This window comes from Anser anser, assembly GCF_964211835.1.
Source record: "Anser anser genome assembly, chromosome: 3".
NCBI lineage: Eukaryota > Metazoa > Chordata > Aves > Anseriformes > Anatidae > Anser > Anser anser.
In genome coordinates, this window is record NC_139722.1 from 119789205 (window position 1) to 119814272 (window position 25068).

At 42.6% G+C, this 25068-nt stretch overlaps 1 protein-coding gene across 1 annotated transcript in view; it reads left to right on the forward strand.

The window, feature by feature from the left end:
- Window positions 1-25068, forward strand: part of LOC310897407 (uncharacterized protein) — a 61811-nt gene that overhangs the window by 9929 nt on the left and 26814 nt on the right. The window contains exons 2-8 of the mRNA XM_083831028.1: window positions 156-265; window positions 4338-4457; window positions 12087-12283; window positions 12939-13032; window positions 14205-14372; window positions 14692-15116; window positions 15252-17366. The gene's annotated coding sequence lies outside the window, so the exon portion shown is untranslated. The remainder of the gene's footprint in view (window positions 1-155; window positions 266-4337; window positions 4458-12086; window positions 12284-12938; window positions 13033-14204; window positions 14373-14691; window positions 15117-15251; window positions 17367-25068) is intronic.

A 25068-nucleotide genomic window follows, 5' to 3' on the forward strand; every position in this document is an offset into this window, starting at 1 on the left:
CTTTTCATTTGTCTCCTAGAAGATGCACAGCACGCAGTACACCCAGCTCTTCCTCCTCCCCCATAGGTCAAACACAGCATTGGATTTGTTTATGCACCGTTTAACTTTGTCTTATATCTCCTATGACATTATAACTTGGTCTTTTATCTTTCCAGCACCATTCAAAGGATGAATTCAAAACATGGCTTGACCCTGTGATGCACTTGGCTGCTGAGCCTCCCTGCATGGTCCCAGGCTCCAGAGGCGCTCAAGGAGGGCAGCAAGGGTTGGTTTTTCTTTCTCTTTTCCTTCTGTTTATTCAGCAAAGTTAATTTAAAAGCTGATTTCCTGCTCACATGGAGACATCACTGGGACTGGTGTCAGGAGGAGGAGGAGGGGTAAGAGTGGTTGTGTGATTTCCCCACCCAGAGTCGAGCTCACTCTCCAAACTGAGATTTCTCTTCTGATGGTGGAAGCCAGAGTTTGGAAAAGCACAGGAGTCACTGGGTTTGGCGACTAGATTGTTTGTGTGGTTTTCACGGAGGTGGTGCACCTCCTTTTCATCTTTGTGAAATGGGAAAAATATTCCTTCCCTGGCCTGTAGCAGTGAGGTGAAGCTGTATGTGCTAGAAACGCTGCGAGGTGCTAAATAGTGTAGTAGCAGGGGGACCCATCCACGTCTTGCTCTGGGCAAACCATTTTGAGAACAGCCTGTCAGTGCAGCTAATGGGATATGTCCCACGGTGTTTGTAGGTTCATGAAATCTTTGTTCCCTTGTAATTGATGTTGGCACTTAGCACCACAAGCTGTGCTCCTGGAAGCCAACCTCCCCGCATAGCTGATTTTATGGTATGGAAGGCTTGGTGCTATAGCATTCATTCTTTCCATCATCCTGAACAATGAAATTAAGTCAAACTAAAAGCGTCTTTCTTTAGACTGAAATTTGCCTTTATTCTTTCGGGTCTCTTGCATGGTGGCAGAGTGTAAGAAAACCCTAAAACATAGAAATGTGATAATAAATAATAATAATAATAATAAAAGCTTTGCTGTTTTATGTAATATTGAAGTGATGGGGTTTAATTTTGGCAGCTAATTTTTTACTTTGCTCTTAAAAAGAAAGGAAGTTATGACTACTTCTGGATAGAAATTGGGAGAAAACACCACAAAATAGCCTTTATCTTGGCAGTTATTTTGTGCTGATTGATTGTGATTTACATACAGAATTCAGAAAAAGAAAAAAATGTTTTACAAAAGTTAGAATTAGAGGAAAAGATTTGAAATTTCTGATCAGGAAGCTGCGTACACAGCGTAATTACATTTTCTGTGAAATAAAGAACAAATGCAGTTTTATGCAGTTTTCTGTTTCCAGCATATTCCCCTCACTAGCTGCAATCCTGTCCTGTTGCCCAGCTATGGGCAAAGCCATGGAGCGTAGGAAAGGGGACTTTGCCTCACTAATCTAGCAGGCTATCAAAGAGCAAAAAAGATGCTTAATTCTGCATCTTTATTTTATGGAAGTGTCCTGATTCTTGGTGTGTGGGTGTTTATGTGTGTGGGTATGGCTTTTAATATTTTTTTCATTATTTTTCTCTTCCTTTCCCCTTTATCCTGCCTTCCTGCTTTGATCTCTCAGGGAAAAAAAATATATATGCAGCAATTCACAACTTACCCTCCTGAGTAGGGGAGGCGGGTGGGCAGTCCATTCTCGACTCGGCAGGTGCACAGAAACTCTTATTACTGTTAATGTGCAAGTGACATGCACAAAAGAAAGATTTTGTCTCTTTTATATATATATATTTTTTGAAATGTTGTTTTCAGACAACGCAGTAAGAGGATTTGCATGATAATATGAAGGATAATGGATTTCTGGCAATAAAATCTAACAAGCTGCTTTATGTGGTACTTTGTATATTTCTTATTTGTTTTATACGAGCAGCGAGAAGCCCGGGGATATGTCTCCGTTGCAGGAAACTCTTCGTATACATGTTACAAATAGTCATGCTCTATCTGTTTTCTGTCTGTTTGGGTTGGTTTTCTCTCTTCTCCCTCACTCTGAAGTAAGCGCATATGAAGGCAACACATTTGTATGGATGTTTTTTGTCATTGTTTGTCCTGTGATAATCTGAAAAGTAAAACCACATCAAAGAGACACGTAAGCAAGTTTCTCTCCTGACAGCAAAAACTCACAAAAATGGATGTCATGTCACAAATTGACATGAAAAAGAATCCAATTTGAATAATAAAATACTTTTTCCAAAGTGCTTGTTTTCACACTAATGCAAGTAAGCCACATGTGCAAGCACTCAGCCCTTATTCTGCTTGCCAGTACCAGGGTAGGTGTGATAATTTTGTCATCTGTGCTGCTTGGTTTTCCTGTGCATTAGCTTTGCTTCTAAATTAAACTCCACACTATTAATGTCTCAAAAAAAATAATGTGATAAGCCAGTTAGCTCATAATTTTAAGAGAAAGGAAAACAAAAAACAACAGCAGATTTAACTGTAGTCCTGGTTCTCAGCTGTGTTGTATCTGCAAAACTCGTGATTTTTTTTATTACTTTTTTTTTCTAGAAACTGATGCATTTACTTTGAGGACAATAGATCTATCCTGATTTACATCAGCTTATGACCTGTCTTTGGATATTGCTTTATGGCTATATATATATATATTTATGGCTCTCTCTCTATATATATTTATATATATGATATATATATTTTTAATTATATATATATATTTAATTTTGCTTAGAAATCTCAGTCCTTCTAAATTATATGAAGAGTAGTTTGTTCTGGATAGGGGGAGAGAGGGAAGAGAGGGAAATGCAGTTTTGAAGTATGACTTAGCTTCTGCTTTCTTGCCCCAATATGTAACTTTATGGATAGAATTAGCAGGTAGGAAAAAATAAGAACCGATTCAAAAAAAAAAAATAAAATCTAAGGAAGATTGTGTGATTATCCCAGTAGGAAACAAATTTGAGTTAGAGATGAATTATGCCCATTGCACTACATTTAAGAAAGTAAATTTTAGGGAGTTACAGAAGTGAGTGGGCCAGCTCCACTGGGAGGAAGCGGTGAAAATGAAAGGGGTGGGAAGAAGGCTGGAGGATGCTAAATGGAGCAGTAATTAAAGCAGAAGAGGTCTTAGCTCCTTTTGGAAAAATGCAAATTAAAATAAAATAAACCCTAAAGAAGAAGAAAATCCATGAGAGGAGAGCAACATTTCACAGGGGAGGACTCAACAGCTGAAAGCAGAAAGCAAGTGCTGGGAATTGAGGAATGGTGGCAGGAAGATAGTGGAAAGAACAAAATAGAAAGCTGGAGTAGTCAGAAAGCAGAGTAAAACAAGTGGTGAGCAAAACGGGGTATTTCATCGGCAGGTAGAGTGCTCAGCAGAGCTGCCAGGCTGTGCCCCAAACTCACGGTCCAGTACAGACCATGCAAAGGCCTCCAAAAGTTTTATTTTATGCTCTCTGTTTACTGGTCGAAGGAGATGGTAAAGGAACTGGGGGGCAAAAGTGATCTGTGGCTTTACATGAGATGCAGAGGGAAAGGAGAGCATATGGGCTGTGAAGGCAACACTGGGGACCAAACTGATATGAAGTGAGCATCTAATGGGCGGACAAGGACTTCTTCAGAAAAATTAAGCATTGAGGCTGCAAGCAGCAGTGTTTCTCCTGAGGCTCTTTTTGAGGGCTTAAATTGGAAAGGCTTGTGAAATACTGTAGTTAAATCAAGTGAACCTTTCCTGAGGGATTGCCCAGCACATTATTGCGCAGTTTCTCTTAGGGAAGGGAGAGTTGGACTGGACTGGACTGGGGACAGGAGAGGAGTAGTAGTCTATTTTTTTTTTTTTTAAATTTAAACTATCATTAATAAGGCCAAATACTTGCTAAAACTAGTCAATGTTGCTGTTGGATAACACAAATCAGGATGTATTGGGGAAAAAAATTAAACAACAAAAAATACAGACCAGAGAATGTATACAAATTATTAAGAAACTTAACCTGGAAAATAGGAAGCAATTTTTTTTTTTTTTTAGGGGAAATTCAGTGGTACAGAGAGGGGCCTAGGGAGACACATCATTGCCCTGTAGTTTGTCTGAAATATGGCCATGCAGGAACCTTTCTCTAGCACAAATGGAAATGCCAGACGCTAAAGGATGCCTGAGCTTTGGAGATGCCCTAAGTCTCAGCACTGAGGATGGGTTTTTCCAAGGAGCCCTGTAGGAATGGTGAGAGTGGCCTTGGAGAAGTGACAGCTTGCACTGTCCTTTCGTCCTTGTGCTGGGAAATGGCTCAGCATGGTTTGGAAGTACTTGGTGCTTCTCAGGTCAGGACTTAGGCGTGTTTGTTTTTCAGCAGGATGCAGGGGGGAAACGGATGCAGAATGAAAACCAGAAGGATTTCCAAGAGGAATAGAAATGACTGAGGCTATGGATGAAGGCGTAACTAGATGTTAATGAGAGAAAGTCTGACCTACAGGTAAGAATAAATAATTCTTAATTCTTTGTGTGTCATGAGTAGAAAGGACAGTGTGACTTAGGGCAGGAGCAGCACATATGGAAGCTATAAAATGGAGATGACAATGTCATCCAGAATTAGTATGGACAAAGCTCTTATGAATATTTATGTACTTCATGGGTCAGTGCTGGGCAGGTAAGGGACGTGTTTTGATCTAGCAGATGTCTGTCTTGTTTTTAATCTAAAACTATACCCTTAATATAGAAAGATAAAGCCTACATTTCATTGTCATCTGGCAAGTAGTGACTACTGTCAACGTGAGCAAGTGTCCTGAGCCCCTAGCCATCCTTCCCATGCTCACTGGCAGGCAGGGAAAGGAAAGTTCCTTCCCGCATCCTCATGGCTGGGCGGGTCCCATACGAAGCAAACAGTGTGTAAGGCTTCAGGGTGATGTGTTTGATGCATCTGGAGCTGTGATGGTGGGGCAGAGAGGGCCAGGGCACCAGTGCCTCCCATTGCCTGGGATCTACCTAAGGGGCTCCTGAGCTTTTGGGGACTGCAGGGAAGGATGGCACAGTGGTTCTGGGATATAGGTGGTAGGAGGCTATAAAAAAAGTAGTTTTAAAACTTTGTTATACGTCAACCAAAGCCCTAATAAGATAACTGTGGGAGTAATTGTTCTTCTGCACATCCAGCAGCGTTGTGCTGCTTTTGATGTTTACCTCAATTTCTCCTTCACTTTTTATTTGAATCTGCAATTAACACCTATAATGAAAAAGGAGGAGATGGCATGCTGTTGAGAAATTCTGGTGTTAATTAAAATTATTAACAATTAGAAGAAAAATAAGCGAGGAAAAGGAGGAAAATAGTTAGTTTTGAGTATTTTTTTTAATATATTTAAAGTGGACTAAAGCCCAGAGATTGTTTCTAATGAACTCACTTCAACATTAATTATGAAACTTGGCCAAAAGAAGTTACTGTGAAATTCACTCTTTTTAGGAGAACTAGCATTCTCTGTGCTCCCTTGAACAGCATTTAGGCTTGCCAAGGCCTTTGTATAGGGCTGCATTTCATTTCTGAATGAATTGCCCTAATTTACAGAAAAACAATAGAGGAAATGAGCTCTGGCAACAATGGAGTAGGAATGGGAGTGCGATTCATCTTAGCAGAGTGAGCATTTGGGCTTGGATGAAAGTCGTGTTCAGGGAGGAATGATGCAAAATGGCCCCGGGTTTCTTATGAGAGCAGTTCATCCACCGAGCTGCGACACCGTGCTTCTGTGGAGCATTGCACCGGCATCGTTAGCCCACATCTGTCATCCCCCAGGAGCCTCGTGAGAGCTCGGAGCTCACATTGCGCTCGCAGCCTCTGCCACTGAAATCTTTGCCTGTGGGTTGCAAGCAACGGGTGTTTGGCACCTAATTAACCCCGTGGGTGTAGGAGCAAACCTGTTTTGAAAATGAGTGCTGGCCCCCTGACTTCGCTGTAGTGGTTCCAGAAGTTTTACCTGCTCTGTGCAAAACTAATTTCAGGTCCTGTTCAGGAATATGCTTGAAGAAGATCCAGCAAACAATGCTGGAGAAGAGCAGAGCAGCAGTAATGTGGGCGAACACAGAAAGTGACCACCTCCACCATGTCCTTCTGTGTCTTGTTGGGCACTCAGCGCCATGATGAAGTAGTCATCACTTGCTCGTTGGTATCTGTGGGAGGTTCATCTGTTAGGCACGGGGTGGGAAGCTGAGAAACACTCAGAGATGGGTTCAGCGCTTTGAAACAGTACAAGGAAATTCTCTGGAGCAATATTTCTATATTCAATTTCTTATTGAATTTCTTGCACTTCCAATATTGGAGAGTATGACTAATTACTTCACCTCTGGAGAAGCTGTTATGCAGAAAGGGTCATTAGTTTCCCAGTCGGTGTGGGTTCTGGAATGTGATGTGGGAGCAGAGGATATTTCTTGGCATCAGAGATCCTCTGTGGCTTTCAAGATACCACCTGCAATTAGGCTTTCTATGGGAAATCCCATAAAGCAAGGTTTCTCAAGCTGAACAATGCCAGACTTTGGAAGAGACTGTCAAGAAACCCTGAGAGGTTCCAGGTCTCGGATTGTAAGTCATCTCTGCAGATTTGATCCAGTCAAGCTAGTGATGGAAACCACTCTGATTTCCCGAGGAAGGCTCTCATAACTATTTAAAAGCCTCTCTGGGGCTGAAGATCGTTACCCAGCCTTATAACTTTAAGACTCTCGAGGATCAAGAGAAATAAGCGTGATGCAAACTGTCTGACCAAATTAATTGCAGTGGATGGAAAGAAAATCTATCAGAGAAATGAATCCCATGGACCTGTGATTTTATTTTTTTCTTCCCTTTTCTTAGCTGCTGGGTTCATTTCTACATTATAACATGTTGGCTTTTTTTCCCCACCTTCTTAAGCTGTTCTTTATGACAAATGTTCAGCTTGTTTTCAATCTAAGTAACCAATTTCCTTCTTTTGGTGTCATGGCATCTTTCACAGAGGAATTAGACGTGACTGTTGAGAATTAAAACCCTAAATGCCCTTCCCTCGAGACCTATAACTTGGTTTTGAAGCAGTCATTTCTCAGTTGAAAAATTCTTCTTTAGTGAAAGTTCAGGTAAGGACAAGAAAAATCCTTTGAACTTGAACATTTCTCACATCAGCAACTAAATTAGTCACCTAATCTTGCCAGATCTTCCTGATGAAGAAAGGCATTACTGAAGAAGTGAAAAACTCAATAATCCCTAACATCTTAATCCTCACGGTTTGCCAGAGAAGTAGAAAGTTACTTAAGTTACTTTTTTTACTTTTTTTTTTTTTTTAACTTCTCAGATCCTGGGCAAAGCATTTCAGGTCTCCTAGAGAACTGGCATTTAAATTTAGAATGTCTTAAATCTAGGATCAAGGTCAGTCCTACTGCTCTGTTCTTCTTTTTAAGATAACACTACAGCTTCAAAAGTCTTACATGGCAAGTATGGCCATGATAAAAAGTTGTTTCCATGACATTTTAGAGCTGAGTGATTCGAGATGGGGAGGGGAAAACCAGGAAAATGCAGGGTTTGTTGTCTGTGGATTTTTTTCTTCCTACACTTGAGGACTTAATTTTTATTTTATTATTATTATTTATTTTGATTTATTTTTTGATTTCTCAATCTTGGAGGTAGAGGGGAGGACAAGTGTTTTCACCCCAGTTGTCCTCATAGCAGTATCACTGAGCATACTCTCTGGGAAGGCCATGGGAATTGCAGGCTGCGTGTGCTATGCTTCATTTTCTTGGGGATGAATTATGCAAAGAGTTTTGGGCAAGCAAAGGGTGACTGCTGGACCTGCTGCTCACTTATGCTGTCTCATAGTATCTTACTGTATCAACAACATCTTCTGGATCTGCTGGAAAACGTGGTGGTATATCGCTGGAGGTTTCAGCCTTGTGGTTATGGGGCAAAAAGCATTAGGCAATGACTCCCTAACCTGCCACAGTGCAAACACACCCCGAGGCCGGCTCAGCCAGGGCTGCCGTGCATCACCGTAGGTAAGAAATGCAGTATTGTGCATCTGCAACTGCCTGTGAGCCTGAGGCTCTGATCTGGCTGTGGGCTAGATGTACTTTACGTATCTACTCATTTAACCAGGCATAAATATAGACAAATAGTGGGAAGGAACTGTCAGTAGCAAAGAAAGGGGGGAAGATTTACTGGGGGCTGGTGGCACTGTTGACAGCCTAGCTAAAGAGCTCATCTGCATTTCCCCCCGCCCTGATTTAATACCATTTCTGAGCCCTGCCTCCCAAGGATGATTTCTGCTTTGTCAGAGGCAGAAGCAAGAGAGGCTTCAGCTTGCTTTGCATCAAACTCTGAGCCAAAAAATAAATAAAAAGAGAAGTAAAAGGGGGTGCCTGTCAAGCTGATAACTTGGTGCATTATTAGGGGTGACCTGTCAGATGTTGTGTGGGAAAACCACCTCAGATAATAGAATATGGGTGGGCTCAGCTAAAGCTACAGGAAAGCGTGGGAGCCCAAACAGACTCGGTAAAACATAATAATAATAGTAATTAGAGATTTTAACTGACTAGTCTGTCCTGTACTTGTAAAATAATAGCTTTTTCTACCTAGTCCATCAGTCAAGTGAGTTCAAATTCACATTGCTGCAGTCCTTGATAAATGAAATTCATCCTGACAGTATATGGAAATTTACTGTGATTTTTGGTCCTGGGCTGACATCCTTCCAGGGAAGTTGCTTGCAGTTGCCAAAGGGCTGACAGCATTGCCTAGTTCTGAGGAAACATCAAAGTGCCAAAAGTGTCCTTGGGGTGGGCTTTCCTCCTGGGTGGGGCTGGGAAGCACAGCCCCCATCTCAAGGCCCGGGGGGCTTGCTACAGCAGCACCCTCTCTCCTGAGAAGTCCCAAATTATAGCCTTTTCCTGCCCCAAAGAGGGGAGGCCAGACGGGAAGAAAGACCATGACCTTAATGCTCCATATCAGCCAGTGTTACCCCAGAAAATGCTGAAACAAGGTTAGCAGGAAGGGCAGCCAGATGAGATATATGACGTGTGATATGGTCCTCCCCCAGCACAGTGCCCATGTGGCAGGTTATTGTGCTGAAAGAGCCCTTAAGTAGGTTGGGTTCATGGGGAAACTCAATCCCAAATGAAGCTGAAGGTAGGGAAAATGGCTGGATGAGCGAAGACACATGGTACGAATTGCACATCTACAGACTATAGTATGTTTCCAAGCTCTGAAAAACAACCAGTGCACACTCAACAAATTTTATATCCAACTCTACTCATAGTCAAGGACTGGATCGGGTCATCCACGATCAGTTTTGATTGAAATATCATTCAAGTGAAAATTGTTTTTCATGCAACAGGAGAAACCGTTCAGAACCTGGCTCATTGCTTGAAATGTGAATGTCTGATTTATTTATAAGACTGTCATGAAAATGCAGGGGGTTGTGACAGAGCTAAGGGGAAAGTCCCCTAGCTGACCTCTGCCCTTGCAAAGCCATTATAGACAAAATTGATATTGGCTCAAGGGCGTTGTACATCAGTGAAATGTAACGTCAGTTCAGATTTCATCACGTCATGCCATGAGAAAAATCAATCAGTTGCTCAGATCAAATTCAGTAGAAAAACAAAAAGTGCAGAAAGCTATTCAGGCATAAGCCATTTGGAGGGGAGGACATAACACAGGTATTGTTTGCTTCAGGTCTCCATAATAGCTTCTCCTTTATTTTTTTTTCTACAGTTGTAGTTTCTGCAATTTGCTCCTTTTGGAATTAGCATTAGCGTATAACTGGAAAGAACTCGTGGTTGTGGGATTTTTTGTTGTTGTTGTTTTGTTTGTTTTTGTTTTGAAATGATGAGTCAAGAAAAAAGATGTTAATGCAACTTAAGCTCTCCTGCCAAATTCCAGAATAGATCTAAGCTATTAATATAGATACGTATGCAAAACATGACACACTGGTCTGAATCTGTTGTTGTTATTGGTAGGGCTTGTAGCGATACCTGTAGCTGTCTCACACTCCTCATCCCTTCTTACCAATCTTGTAACAAGTCTCTTGGGCAGGCAGAAATTTCAATTCCAAACATCTGCTTCAAGTTGTTGGGTAACTGTGGGGGCAGAAGGAGCAGAAGGGTGTTCAGCAAGAACAGCCCAGTTGGTCAGAAATACAAAGGATATACCCACTAGTAAGGCCGTATTAAAGGCCTGCATCTTGTTGTAGGAATGTCTTATTTCTTCACTCAGCTTGGAGCCGTAGTCACTTTTCATTGCTCACTTGGCTGAACTTCTGAGTAGAAAAATTGAAAAGCTTGCGATGTGTCTAAAAGGGGGTTAATTGTTTTTCATTTCCCCTTTATGTAATTTCAAGGCTGGACTGTTAACAAGGCCCGGAAGCTCTGAGCACTTACTCTGTCAGCCTTATCCAGTTTAAACTCAAACCTGCAAAAAATGAGATGTTTTGTGTATTGAGTTGTACACTTGCAAGTCCCAGGAATAGACCAGTGTGTCCCAGTTATCAGCCTTTTTTGGAGTCTGAACAGATCATAAGCCCACATTCTGCTCCAAAACAGATTGATTAATGAATCCTACAGTGGCTCTTTCCATCAGAGGAGCAGAAAGCTGTTAACCTGTGAGCTGGCTGAGAATTACGTCCCTCTTTTAGGGGGAGGTAACATCCCACTTTTAGTGGGAGGTAAGGGACAGCCTGTGAAATGTGGTCCCTCAAGAGCAGAGCACACAGCAGCACTGCAGAGCGGCTTGTGGCACAGAGCAAGCAGCTGCTGTACTTGTACCCCGTGGAAAACCCCAGGTGAGTTTGCAGGAACAGAACAGGCAAAATAAATCCCTCAGCTGGCTGCACCTCAGCAGAACTGTGTCAGTGTTTCATAAGCTGACGGAGCTGCTGTTTGTCCAAGGCACCGAGTCCCGGACCCCACTGCTTGCCTTACCTAGCTGTTAATTAAGGAATCGCATCTCCAGACCAACCCTGCAGAGTTTGGAAAGTCTCGAGAGCCTCTGAGAATAGCCACAGCCATTAGCAAAGTGGCAACACTTAATTAAATTCCCTTGCACGTTTAAAAGCTGTAGGGAACCAAGCCAAGACAATCCCCTTCCTCAAAAAAAAAAACCCAACCATCTTTGGGTGGGATTCCTCTCTTCCAAGAGCCAACTTAATTTTCACGTTCCCTGCAGCGGGTGTGTTGATGAAGGGAGCCTTCCCCCAGCACTTACCAGGCTTTCTCATCGCTCTGTATTTTCTCCCTACTCCAGCATTTCTGACTCTGCCTTCTCTTGTTTCTGTGGGGGAGGTTTTCCACTTTATTTTCTGGCAGTGGTGCTGATTTCTGAAAATACTTATTATCTCCGTAACCTCAGACAGCCAATTGCCCGGGAAATTTCTCCCCATCCTTTTGAGAAGCCTCTTATGCAATTACAGGCAGCAGAGCCGGTATTTCAGCATGTTTCTGCCATCGTGTGTCCCCCACAGTTCCCCTCTCGCTTACCACCAGCCCCACTCAGCTGTGGTCTCGGCTGTAGCTCAGCTAAGCTATCAGCAGTGCCTAAAAGCCTCTCCAAGCCCCATTTTCCAGCTTTCCTTTGGGGGATGCAGAATACCTGGGAAGATCCCTTGGAGAGCTCCATGCTTGGTCCCCCAACAGGTTCATCGTTTCTGGCCCTGCTGCCGTGTTTCAGCATAAGGAGGACTGAACCATCCCTTTTCCATGTGTGTTATTTGGGGCTGTTTTTTTTCTCTCCCCCCCCCCCCCCCCCCCCCCCCCCCCCGCCTGGTGTGTCTGGCACCAGGGCATCAGCTGCTATCTCCCTGTCTTTCCATCCCCCAGTGTCTGTTACCTGATCTCCCTGCATCTCGTGGGTATTGCAGGCAGTGTAGAGCAGGGAGGTTTTGTAAAATTTCCAGATATCTTCAGAGGAAGAAATCTCCCCCTTTCCTGTGCACCTCTGTAGCAGTACTGAACATACGCTAGTCCTTTCTCTACAGGCTGAGTGCTGTGAAGGTGCCAATGGCTAAATAAACACCCTTGTCTCACCTGTAGCTCAGTCAGGCTGCTTGTCACTGCGCTGCTGGCTTCTATTGAACCCTGGCAGCCACAAATCCCTCTTCTGATCCTGTCTCAGGTGGACGCAGGAGAGCTCTGCTGTGGGCAGAGCTTGGCATCACGCTGACAGCCCTCCCCGACCCCCGTCCCTCCACGTCACTCTGAACGAGCTGCAGGACAACCGGGAGCTGTTGCTGCAATGACAGAGGGCACAGCAGTCCCCCTGCCTGCACCCAGAGCCCTGCTGCTTCCCAGTGCACTGCTGCCATCAGCCAGGTAATCTTCGTAAAACCAGCAGGGAAGAGCAGGGGCGAAGGCTCACGCAAGCACCGCAGCCCAGTTTTGGCGCTGCAATAGAGCCACATCAGCTGAGAGACACAGCTCCTCTTCTTGGCAGATGGGAATTCATCAGATTTCATTCTTCTTTCTCATCTAAAAGGAGAGAATTGTACAAACAGGAGAAACTACATAATTTTTAAAATTCTTTCTCATTTGAACAGCAACTGCTGTTCTCTCTAAACTGCCCACCAGCCTGCACCAAGAGGCACCTAGACCTCAATGTCACTGTGCACAAAGCAAAGCTTAATGCGGGAAGGAAGGATCTACACATCGTAGCTTGGTCTTACTTCAGATGGGGGCAATGCTAGCACGTGGTGTCTGTGCGAAGTGCATGTGAGCAAGCTGCACTCTTCTGAGTGACATTTACTCCTGAACTTAAGCGTGTGTAAGGTGGTGGACTTGTCATTCTCCTGAAACAAACCTGTCCCCCTCTGTTAACCAAAGGACAAATGTTTCCTCATCTTTTAAGGAAGTGTGACCAGTTTCTCAATCTTTTGTTCATGAAAATTGTTATTACCTACACACGGAGATTATTTTGCCTTTCATGCAGAAGCTTGCCTTATTTCTTTTTTGAAAATGTGATTGTGTGCAGGAAGGGGAAGACCTTGCCCTGACTGAAAAGAACTGAGAAGGACAATTTCTTCATGAGTGTTGCAGGGAGACAACCAAGGGATTAAAAGGGAGAGGTGGTAATACAGCTGACGAAGTAAAATGCCTGTATCTAAGGAGCTGAAAGCACAGGGATGTACGACACAAGGTGACCTGACATGCAGCAGGCCAGGAGTCCTGCACACAGGGAATGCAGTGGCAATGTGGTGCTGTCGTTCACTTCCACTGTTCACAGGTTTATGTGACAGAAGCTGGGGTTTGTGAACAATTTTTGCCCATGCTGTTTGCTGTTGGACATGCCAGCACAGCGCACCGCCTTGTGTCAGATGGCAGAGCCCACCGTGACAGCTTGGCGAGGAGCCGCTGCTGCCACCCAAACCGAATGCAGCAGTTTGGCACTGGGATCTGCAGGGTGCTTAAGGTTATGGTCTGCGAGCTACCAATAAATGTTTGAGGTCTGTTGGATTTTATTTATGGCTTATAAATGTGGTCCTGCTGACCTAAATACTACTTATCGGTAGTTTTCCTATGTAGTTTTAGGTAGTTTTGTAGGAGCATGGTAGGAACCAGGAAGCCACATTCACTCATGCTTTTGAGAAAATAGGATGAAAGCAACTATTTTTGCAGGGATGGGCTTTCTTTGCTAGCTGAGAGAGGCCTCTTTTTCCCTTCCTTCCCAACACTAGAAGAAAAGACAGGAAAAGCCAGTCTGGCCTGCTGTTTAAGTATTTCTGTGCTACAGGTAGCTGTCTGTTGTCAAAACCAAAGACTGATTTGGCCAAAACGGTGGGATATGACATGTCTGAAAATAGAAAGAGTGCCCATATTGAAGGGAGATAATCCACTCTGGGTGTCTCTGAAGTGCTTGTGGCTGAAAGGTCTGAGGAGGATTTTGTACTTATTGCTTTATTGCTGAATCAGGTTGTTGGAAATTAGCCTCCTACCTGGCAGGTCATGGCTTTTGCAGGCTCCCTAGCAGGCTGCATTTCTCTGCGCAGTGAGGGCTCACCTATCATCAGGCCATGACCTGTGTTGAGCTTGAATGCATTTCAGGATGGTCCAAATCAATTACTGTTACTTCAGCAGAATCAAGCATAGGATTATTTTAAAAGGGTTTTAGCTTTAAAAAAAAAAAAAATAAATAAAATCTAAGCAGACTTGTGCTGGCTAATTATCAATAAGTCTATCTATATACGCTGGAAGTTATACATAAATGTCTTATGACTTTCCAATCTGTTTAAAATTGCAGGGAGGCTCAGGCCTATCACCATCCACGTGACAATGCCTTTTAGCTTGGTAGAAAGCCTGAAATGAAGACGTCCAACGACAGCAACAAAAACTGCCTAGGAACAATCATCACATTCAGCTAAGGTGCATGAAACACATTGCAAGGGACACCAAACGCCAAAATAACCAGGTAAAAGGCAGCATGATCTGTATAGGTGATATAAAGGGAAAAATAATATAGAAAGAAGGACTGTACATAAAAGTTGTTGATGCGTACCTAATGCCTTGCTTGGGCAGAGTGAGGGGCTGGCAGGCTCTGCTCTGCTTTCCTCAGGTGATCTTCCTGCAAGCACTGATGCAGAAATGTATTAGGCCAGAAACAGGACACATACGGAGTAAAAACCACTGGGTGTCCAAAAAATAGTTCCCTTAATAAGGTCAGATATTGTTAAAAGAAAATTTGCTGAAGAAGTGAAATGAGTACACCAATACTTTTTTTTTTTTTCTAGGCAGAACACAGTGAATGAAAATACAGCTGATAGGTTACTTTTCTGTCATTATGTTGTGCTCTTCCTTTCATCTGTGGATGAGGTCTCCATATTTCACCCTAACAACTCCCCTGAGCATTGATCTGCTGCTCTTAAATCCAGTCCTTAATGCAATTAAGTTTGCATCAAGAACCCGTGTGGCTGTGAGCAGCCAACATGGAGGAGCTTTTAGCTGACCCAGCTTATGAAGGTGTAATATTAGCTGATTTGAGAGTAGAAAATCATCAAGAAATAAAAGGTGTCCATACACAGAAGAGAAACGTAAAGGAAAAAAAAAAGGGAAGAATTCTGTAATGGCCATAATTGGGTACATACCCCATTACCCAAGTTATATGCAAACAGTTCGCCCATCCCCTTGGTGACTGCTGTATTCACCACACTTCTTGGTTAGTAGGCTCTCTGTGATTTCTCATTAGCCAATTACTAATTACTTTCAGGGAAGGGGCTTGTGTCCCCCTCTCCTCATCAGTGTTTCTTACTGAGTAGCTGTGATAACAGTTGTCTTTTGTGGTTTTTCTCAGTGCATTCAAGGAAGGAACTGTGACACCTGGCTTGGGCCTATGAACTCTGTAAGGAGCAGGCACCTAAAACTATGAATCTCAGTGACTACATCTCTTCGTGGATCTACATCTAAATATCTTAACGGACAGTCTTTCATATTAACAGTATAGTGAAAACCTTAGCTGAACAGGGTCTTCAGTGTAATGGAAAGGAGGCAGCCAGATCAGTTTCATGAGGCCATTATATTAAAAGGAAAAAAAAGGCCCCTTGAGCCAGTGTATCAATGATTATTTATACTGATCAATATCTAATGCAGTAGAAAGCTGTCCTAAATCAGGCTGAGGTTGTCTGTGGTTTGTGGGCAAATCTCTCCTGGCTCCACTTTCCTGGGTCATTTCTACTGGAATAAGAGCATGTTAGTTACTGCCATGTAGGAGAATATAATATACAGATTAAAAGTACAGCAGCCTTTTGGTTAGAAATCCGAATTGCTCTGTCACCTGAAATTACAGTGAGATAAATCCTCTGACCAAAAAAAAAAAGTTAGTGTCAAAACAGGAACCTAAAGAGTTTTTTGATTGTTGAAATTTCACTTTGAGGAAATAGAGGAAGAAACAGATTTTTTTGTTGTTGTTGTCATCACAATGCATTACTTTAACTAAGAAAAAATACTGGATTTTTTTTTAACATTTGTTTGCTAGAAAATTTGTTTCATTTGCTGTGCCAGCACCCCATTGGTAAGTGTAGAAATGCTGGAGATGATCCTACCCCAGGGCATGTCTATAAAGATAACAGCTGCACCAACTAAGCAGCATTTTGTTCATACCTGTATTTAGTATTTATTGCCATGAAGGTCATGACAATGGTGCCCCATTTTGAGTGATTATTTTGTTACTATCTAGGTTAAACGGAAATAGGACACTGTGCATCTGAAAAAAGCCTCCCTATGGAGATATGTACCACGGTAATGAGATGAGAACCCAAACTAATTGAGTTATTTTACTTTCAGAGCATGCGTAGATGATCCTTATTCCTACAAAGTATTCCTACACATTAACAGAAGTGAATGAAATTTAGGGCCTGATCCTTCTTTAGAAACCAGTTAGAATTTTGTAATTGGTTTAAGATTAGTAAGGTTTATGATTTTAAGAATGGTCCTTCACTGCTTTTAGAGACAAAATGACATAGAGGATCAGATCTACAGTCCCTGATCTGGCTGTACAGATATTGTCTATGAGGGTATCTCCCCTGCTGTAGGGCTGCAGCTGTTTCTACATTTCTGTGTTATCCTGCTAAACTCTTACAAGAGCATGCTCCATTTCCAGTGATAATGAACCAATTAAGAAAGTAAAATCAGCCAGCTTTCTTTTAAAAGGAATCAATTTAATTTAAAATTTTTAAATATACTAGTGCTCTCCAGATACTGAAATTACACTCTTTCGTGTTCTTAATACATTTGAACAAGATCAAGTAGCAGCAACAAAATATTCCATTTCCATGGAAATCAGCATAGTTTTCTTTGCCTCTAATCAGACCACTTTGCTGAAAGCTAAACTGTTTATTTTTAACCTTTCAGAAGATGAAAGCCTGCCGTGCCTTTCATGTCAGGAGTGTAGCTGCTCTTCTCTGCTTCATTAGGTCTTTTGGCTTCAGCCTCACCTGAAAGTGAGATCTGGGCTGTGGGACAGCAGATGTGTGGAGGATGCTATTACCCCTTCCTACCTATGTAGGAAGGAGCTAATGCAGAAAAAAATTCAGGTGGGGGCAAGAGCACTCAAGTGAGGGAACAGCCAGATGGAAGGAAGTAGCAGAAGATAGCATAAGGAGGGGTAGGGCAAGGGAGCAAGTAAATCAGCAGGATTTCCTAAAGTTCTTCCTTTTCCTGCCTACTCCCGCACTGCGGTCTCCTCCTTGATGCGGGTATGTTACCTTGATGCTTGTGAGCATGAGCAGGACAGTGGTGGACAGTGGTGCTAGGCTGATATGTCTTGGGGAGGTAGTTTTGGTGTTTCAAATTTCTTGGGAGGGTCTGAAGCTGGTGGTGGTTGCAGAGCTCCTGTAGTCTGAGCCCATGCGCTCCACTGCCAACAAACCCCACTCAAAGGATCACGTCAAGATTACTTGTATTGCTGTTGGTAAGACTTTTTTTTTTTTACCCTCTCTCTTTTTCATTCTTGGTCTCAATAGATATTAACTTCTTGATGTATCTGTTTGTCCTTGATGTTGTTAAAAGTGACGTATCTGAGCATAGCTGAAAACTAGCTATAGCACTTCTGCTTTCTTTATCCACATTCTTGTTAAAAGCCATAGCAGCATTTGAGTACGGCTTGGGACGTGAATCTCCAAGGGTACGAGTGGATATCAGCTCATCAACTTAATGGCCAGTTCCCTTTAATTACTCTCTATTTTGCACAGCAAAGTTGTGCAGAGGTTATTTATCTCTGCTGATGACACACGGCAAGGAACCAGCTCCTGCTCCCTGTATAACAGCCGTGACTGCTATTAAGAGCAACCAGCAGTGAAACTGCTTCCTTGCCAGTAAAGTCAGTAGCTGCAGCTCCTAATTCATAGGGCACCAAGCCCTTGCTCTGACCCTTTCACTGTGTACATAAGTTACTCCAGGGTTGAGCTGGGGAGAAAGCACAATGATGACCATAAGGACCTGATGGGAAAGAAACAATCTCCCTCACTTTACTGTGAGTTGTTAGCATTCAGATAAGATTCTGATTAAGGTTTTCATTTATTACCTATTGATCTGTGATATTTACCTACTATCTCTTTTTTCTTTTTCTTCTTTTGATTGATTTGATCCAGCTAGATAGGAACTAGATACATGATTAGTCTTAGGTTAGCCGAAGCTGAATAGTTGAGTTAATGAATGATCCACTGACAATACTAATTGCTCGGTTTGTTGATAGACTCCAGGAACCACAGCAATGCAAACTGATATTTATAACAGGTGTCTGAAGCTGGCAGATGTTTAGGGAGAAGGAGCAGATAAGCGGGATTAGGGAATTTCAGAAAAGTTAACCTTTTCCCTTTCTGGGCCATGCAGGCCTTGCCGGAGGCATCGTTGCCAACAAAATAAGGCCATTGTAAGATTTATTGGCTCAGCACAGCATTTATTTAGTGACAGTCACAAAAGGAAATTGTGTGAGCATGTGCAGCCTGGAGTGTTTAATTGCCTCTGTGCCAGGGCTCCAGTGAATGTGTGGGGAGAGCTTCCCCCATGTATGAGCAGAGCCTTTCGCGATACATAAACCACCGAGCCTTTGCAAGCCTGCAGCATCGCTGCCGCAGGGTGATGGGAGCGGTGCCTGGGGAAGGGCGGCGGGGCGGTGTGCTGCTGCCTTCAGCAAAAAAATCACAACTCTTTCTATTCACTTCTTCCTGTCTGTTTTCCCTAAAGGGAGTTATCTTTTCTTGCCCGGTTTTCCTCCTTTACGAGCGCACTTTTTTCTTTTTGGCATTGAGAGAAGAGGAAGAAAAGTAAGTATGCAGGAGGAAACAAAGGAGGGAAGGATAAGCACAACCTGAAAAATCATTTAACTTCTTCATTGCTGCCTAAAATTAGGAGACTGTTTGCGTTTTTTGTTTGGTTTGGTTTGTTTTTTCAATGTAGAAGTCATTTAAAATATTTTTTCCAAACTCACCTATCAAGCAATAGCTTCAGTGTCTCATTGAGTGAGTAACAATGAAATAGTTTAAAAAAAAAAAAAAGTGATGTGACTGAGGAAAGACTTCAGGTTTTGTATAGCTTCTTCATTACATATTACAGCACTTAATGCTGCTTTTACTGATGTCTTCCACACTTGGTGTGTAACCTGGCTGAACTGCTTGGCCTTGAAGGGGAGCAGCAGGGGCTGCTTAACCCCGTGAGGAAACAGCCCGTGTCGGAGGAGGCAACCAGCCCAGCACCCTCTATCCTTCCTCAGCAAGGGACAAACAGAAAAAGGCTGGGTTTTGGGGTGTTTTGGGGTTGTTGGCTGTTGTTTTTCATTTGTTTTTCCTTCCATGTAAGAGGCTGCACACAGGGCTGTGGTAGTGTGGAGGGAGGGAGCGGGGTGGGATGCCGGGGCTGAGCTGGCTCTGATGTCCAGGAGAGACCTTTTGGGGCCGTGCCTGAAGGACAAGGGGAGCTCAGCCAGGAGGGATGCTGAAGATAGCCACCTGCAAGCTGGGTTCGGGGTGGAAACTGGAAAGCACAGCACGCTGATAATCAGAAAGGGTCTGGTTTAAGGGCTAAAATGAAATGTTCTGTATTGCTGTAAAATGATGAGTCTCAAATTTTCCGGTGGTGTGTAGGATTCATTCCTGGGCCCTGCGGTTTATGAGATAATGGGCTGTGTAACTGCTCCTCATCTCTGTGACTAACGGCTCCTCTTTGGCACGCGTCCTGGAACTCAAAACAGTGTAATTTTTAATTCTTGATATCACAACTAATTATACTATTACAACTAGCTGTAATATTACAACTAACATTATTCATCCTAGCCTTGGTCATTCTTTCTCTTTTATAAATCCTACTTGTGCACAGATTAAATTCTGAGGCTATTAACGCTTTGATTACGGTTTAGTCATATTAAATTATCCCTTGGTAGCAAGGCTGTCCTGCCAACCACATTGATACATGCAATTAATTGAGAAGATAACCGGTAGTTTGATGTGAAGGCTGTGCCTGAGTAGGACGGCAAGCGTCGTGGAGCCTGGTGCAGGCTCAGGTGTAGCCTTCCTCCTTTTTGTCTGCAGCCTCACTGTAAGGGAGGAGTCGGGCTGTGGAAGGGGACAGGGTTTGATCCATCCTCCACGTTGCCCCTGTCAAGGCTGAGTGGCTGTATGCTGGAGCATTGCTGGTATTTAAAGCTTCTTGGGTGACACAGGAGGGAGAAATATTGGGAAGAGTGAACCAAGTTACCTTCAGATATTCTGCTTAATATTGCACCTCCATCCTTGCATTTCCAAAGGGCCTCAGGGAACAAAAATCACTGATTTTGAATGCTTCAGCCCCAGCACACAATACTGCTGCCCACCTGTGTGGGTGCCCTCTCAGGGCACTTTCAGCAGGATGTTTTAGGGTCCCTAAGGGCTGTGTGCCACGGAGCCTCCTATTACTAAGCAAAAAGCTTTGGGGGTAACTTCCAAATTCATGTCACTGCGGTATTGAACAGCCCCAGGGAAGCAGCTCCATGTATAATTGCTTTTTCGGCAGCACTTGTCTGTGGATGGGAGATGTAGTGGATGGGCACCATAGGCACAGCACAAAATGTTCCTGCCTTATTTATTTCTCTTTCACCCCACTGGGATAGACAATGAGCTACGATTTTCTTTCCCCATAATTATCAATACAGCGGCTGGTAAATGCTCCCTTGTCTTCTCACCAGTCTCAAAGGTTACCTTGTTAACGAGGAGGTTTTCAGATATTCGCCACTGGTGTTCCCTTTGGGGGGGAGCAGGGTGTCTTTTAATAGTTGTTTGATGCTGTTCACATGGGCAGGCTGCAAGATAACAAGGGAAATGATTGTCTGCTTCGCTGATCAGAGGCTGTAATAATCACTCGTAGCTTGGTGCTACGCATCCAGCTCCTGACAAACCAAGAAGCATTTGCCATTTTGGCTGATGTTATTTTTACTCTGACACATACCAGTCGGGTATGGTTTTGTTGCATCTAATTGCAACTGATCTTTGATTATTATTTTTTTTTCTTTTGTCTCCAGAGGCATATCTTTCGGAGTGCCAGCAGCAGGCAATATGATTTCAAAGCATTTGGGAATGCCAATTAAAGCTTATTTATGCAATGATTGGACTGCCTCAGAGCTCAGTGCCCACCACAACACACTGTGGCCTTAGAAGAAGGGAATTTGCTTTCCTGCCTGCATCGGATGAGGAGGGAGGCTTTTGTGATGTCGGCTACTCTTCTTTGGAGTTAAACATTTCAGATCATTTTTTTACATCTGCAAAAAGTAGTGTGTCCATCCTTATGTGGAGGTTGATTTTTCACCTTCATTTTTTCTCTATATACAAATGCATGTTCTTGCACATAAAATACCAGAAACATATGTCCCCAAAGGAAGAAACATTTTGTCTTACTAATATTTAAAGGGAATAGCATTAACTCTGGTTTCTCCTGATTTGTTAATTCCACTAAACCAATTTGGGTGAAGTTGACTTGTGGTGTGTGGTGTCACAATTTTGCTTGGCTGTTTTTTGTTTGTTTGTTTGTTTGAGCACAAGTAGAACTTTGTCTAAAAAAACTGTAGGACCTAGGGGCTCTGTTTCCAACATTAAATATCCTATATTTTGGACATCGGGTAGGATGGCTTCTGTTGCTGATGCACTGGGATCTTCCCTCTGTTCTTCATCCTACAGGGTGGGCAAAAAGTGTGCAAACCCTGCTGATAAGCTTCATCCCTCCTTCTCTTGCTTTTGTTAGTTGTTACTGTTCCCAGAAAACTTCTTGCATTTGGGTTTGGCTGGTCCTGTTGCCCTCTCCTGTGCAGCAAGTGTTTTGCTGCCTTAGCACTTGGCAGCTGGGGGAAATGGTTGGCCACACTGCAGAACTGAATGAGATTTCATCCTGTGGCCCAATGTATATGAAGCTCGTGCATTCTATAAATAAGCAGGCTGCATATGTTAGGGCACCAAAGTAGGAGGACAACGTCAGAAGATATTTACTGCTTGCCTGAAGAGCAGTCAGTTTAAATGAAAGCTTTGTGGCCAGATTTTTCCAAAGAACTCACTCACGTGATTGAGGTCAGCTCTCATTTAGCCATTAAAATTAGCAGCGGGGCTTCCAGGCAAACTGGCTGTTTTGGGTGCTGAACAATTTTGATCGTCTGGCCACGAAAGTCCCAGTAAGGGTGCTGAGTGTTAAGAGAAAATCAGTTGTTTATGGAATTTCTCTAACAGAAGTGGACCTCCTGGAAACACGTCCCTCACACTGCCTGCTGAGCTCTTGAAAATCTACTTCTGCCTTCTACACAGGTAATGCAAGGTGCATACAGATAAATACAGGTACATAACATACATGCATAGCTGGAGAGCTCTTCAGCTGAGCAGTTATTGCAGCTGCTGAGCTCCAAAGTGATGCAAGATTGAATGAGAGTAGTCAACATGGTACACCACGTTCAACAATAAAACAAGAAAATGGGAGTATAGCACTGTATCCCCAGAAATAGTAAGGCTTAAAAAAGACTCTTCTCTATTCACTCCTGTTTTTCTTGTTGCTGTTCTTTGTCTTTTGTTTTTAGCTCTTTGTTTTTTAGCCTAACGTTTTCACTACAATGAGTAGGGTAAGATGTATTTTTAGAAAACAATAAGGGTCTCATGAGGCTAGAGCTGGAACTAATGAGAAAAAGACTAATTGGGATGGGGCAAGAACCAAATGATAATGATTCACTTATTATTCTGAAAATTTACCATGAAAAGGAAGTGATAACAACTGGGATTAATATCAGGAAGTCAAAATGCAAGTGAGACCTTTAAGTCAAACAGAACAATAAATGTTTGTTAAGAAATGAAAAATTGAAATACTCTTTTTGAACTTTTCATTAAAAAAAACACTTTATTACATGAACTATCTATAAAATATTTTTCCATATATCCTGCCGAAAGTTGTTCCTTCAGAAAATACCTGATCCCTCTTTCTTTCTCTGTGTCACGTACTTTAAGTTTAATGTAAAAAATCACAAGATTTGGTAATACAGGTGGCAGCAAATGAAATCGAAGACCTTCGCTGACCTGCTTAGCAGTGAAAGATGCCCTGCCACACGCTGCCTGGTTTGTCGTAACTCATGCACAAATGTGCAGGACAGCCTGGCTTCTTAAAAACCTGCACTCCTACATGCCGAGCTCACTGTATGCATTAACTTAACCCGTGTTTGCAAATGAGTGCTTTTTGCAGAGCGTATTTTATTACATGAAGAATAGTCACGTTTGCCAAGATACTGGGTTTGATTCACCCAATAGCTCAACTCATTTGTGAGAAATAATAGTAAGCAGAGAAGGGTAGGTGGTTAATAGAGCTTTCTGGGGCTATAAGAGGGAAAGCTGTAATTACTACTTATTCCATGTTTCATAAACATGCAGTAGGAAGGGATTTGCATGTATGCCTTAGTGTAGATCCTTTAGTTTAGATCCTTTACTGTGCTCTTTTCCTTTTACTGTTTGTGTGTGGATGGGGAAAATACAGTTCAATAGACAGAGCCCAGCTGATCCACCATATTTCAGTATTTCAGGCATTTACAACAAGGGCTTTCTCATCAGCTGCCCCAAAATGTGCCCTTATGAAGCACTACAACAAGCCTGGGAGCTGGTGCTCTGCAGGCTTATTCCATGTTTTGGTGCCATTTTGATGGGAAAGTAATCAAAGCAACAAAAGCTGTCCCTAATTGCTAGCTACTATAGATATAATACAAAAAAGTATTATTCAAAGCAGAACTTTTGGCAGAAAAGACCTTGCAAGGCCATTGAATATATCTGCAGGAGAATCTGCAAGTTCATTAATCACTTAAGGTAAGGAGTTTTCTATTTTTCATGAGCTAGGAAATATATTTATAATTAAGACAAATGAAGAAAGGGTGGTTCTGCAGCTTTCTTTATGGCAGTAATGGAAAGTCAGAGCTTTATTTCAAGAGTATACCTGCCATCCGCTGGGAGCTGAAGCAGGCACTGAGCGATAAGGCCATGGCCTTTGATCATTTGTCAAAATTAAACCTCACTGAACATCCTTGCTGAGTGAAATTCAGCCCTCGGATATACAGGTGGTTCTTATTAAAGACATGCTTCTAAGAGCTAAATACAGCTATAGGGGTCTTATCCCCCCAAAATCTGATCAGGACATAAAAGCATATTTTTGCTATCATTTATATGGAGAGAGTGGTATTATATAAGTGAATGAAGTCCTGCAGAGCTCTGATCAAAATAATCTTTGTGGAAACTATTAAAGTGGGTTTGGCTATCTCAGGTTTTTTTTTGTTATTATATCTCTGCCACTGATCACCTAGAACAAAGTTTTCAGGCTTTCCAGGAAATTAACTGAAGATCAGTTACTGTGCTGTCTTCCAAATTTATGGTTCTGCAACTAACTACAGACCCAGATGTACGGTGATAAATAATCCCTCTTGTCCTCTAGCCCATCAAATAGAAATTTGCTTCCTTGGGAGTCGGCAAAATGAAATTGGTGCATTACAAAGAAATTTATTAAAAGGTGCATTCAATCCTTCATGAAACATGAGGAATCGTCAGTCCTTAGTATGGAATGAGATTTTCTTATTTTATTTTTAATATGAATGTCTCTGAGAAACCCAATAGGAGAACTGTCATGGAGGAAGTTTACCTTCTGAATGTCAAAAGCAAAGGCCAAACCTGGAGCTGATTAATGGCTGCATAATCTGGCAGTTCAGAAACAAGGAGCTGAGGGTCATAGCTAAATTATTTGTAAGGTAATTTGGCTTGACCTTAATGAGGGCTAAAGTCCCACAGACCATGGAGGAGTCTATTAATCTCTCTGGCACTGGAAGCACTTGGGGATTTCTCTTATTGTGTCATTGCAAAATCATTTGTCATTTGTGAAGTCTCATGGAAGACAAGGTTCTGTTTATTTTTTAATAAATAAGACTAACAATGATAACAGCACTCAACTGGAGATTAGAGTTCAGCATCTCTCTGTTGCTGGGGGAGTTGTTTTTTTTCTTTAGATAAGTTTTTTTTGAGCAGGCAGAGGAGCACATGGCGCTGCGATAGGGTGAGCAGGTGATGGTGGCAGCGTTGCTGGATGGGTCCCTCCAGGCTGCTCAAGGTCACAGTCCAGGAAAAAGCTCAGAGGTGACTCTAGTCCTT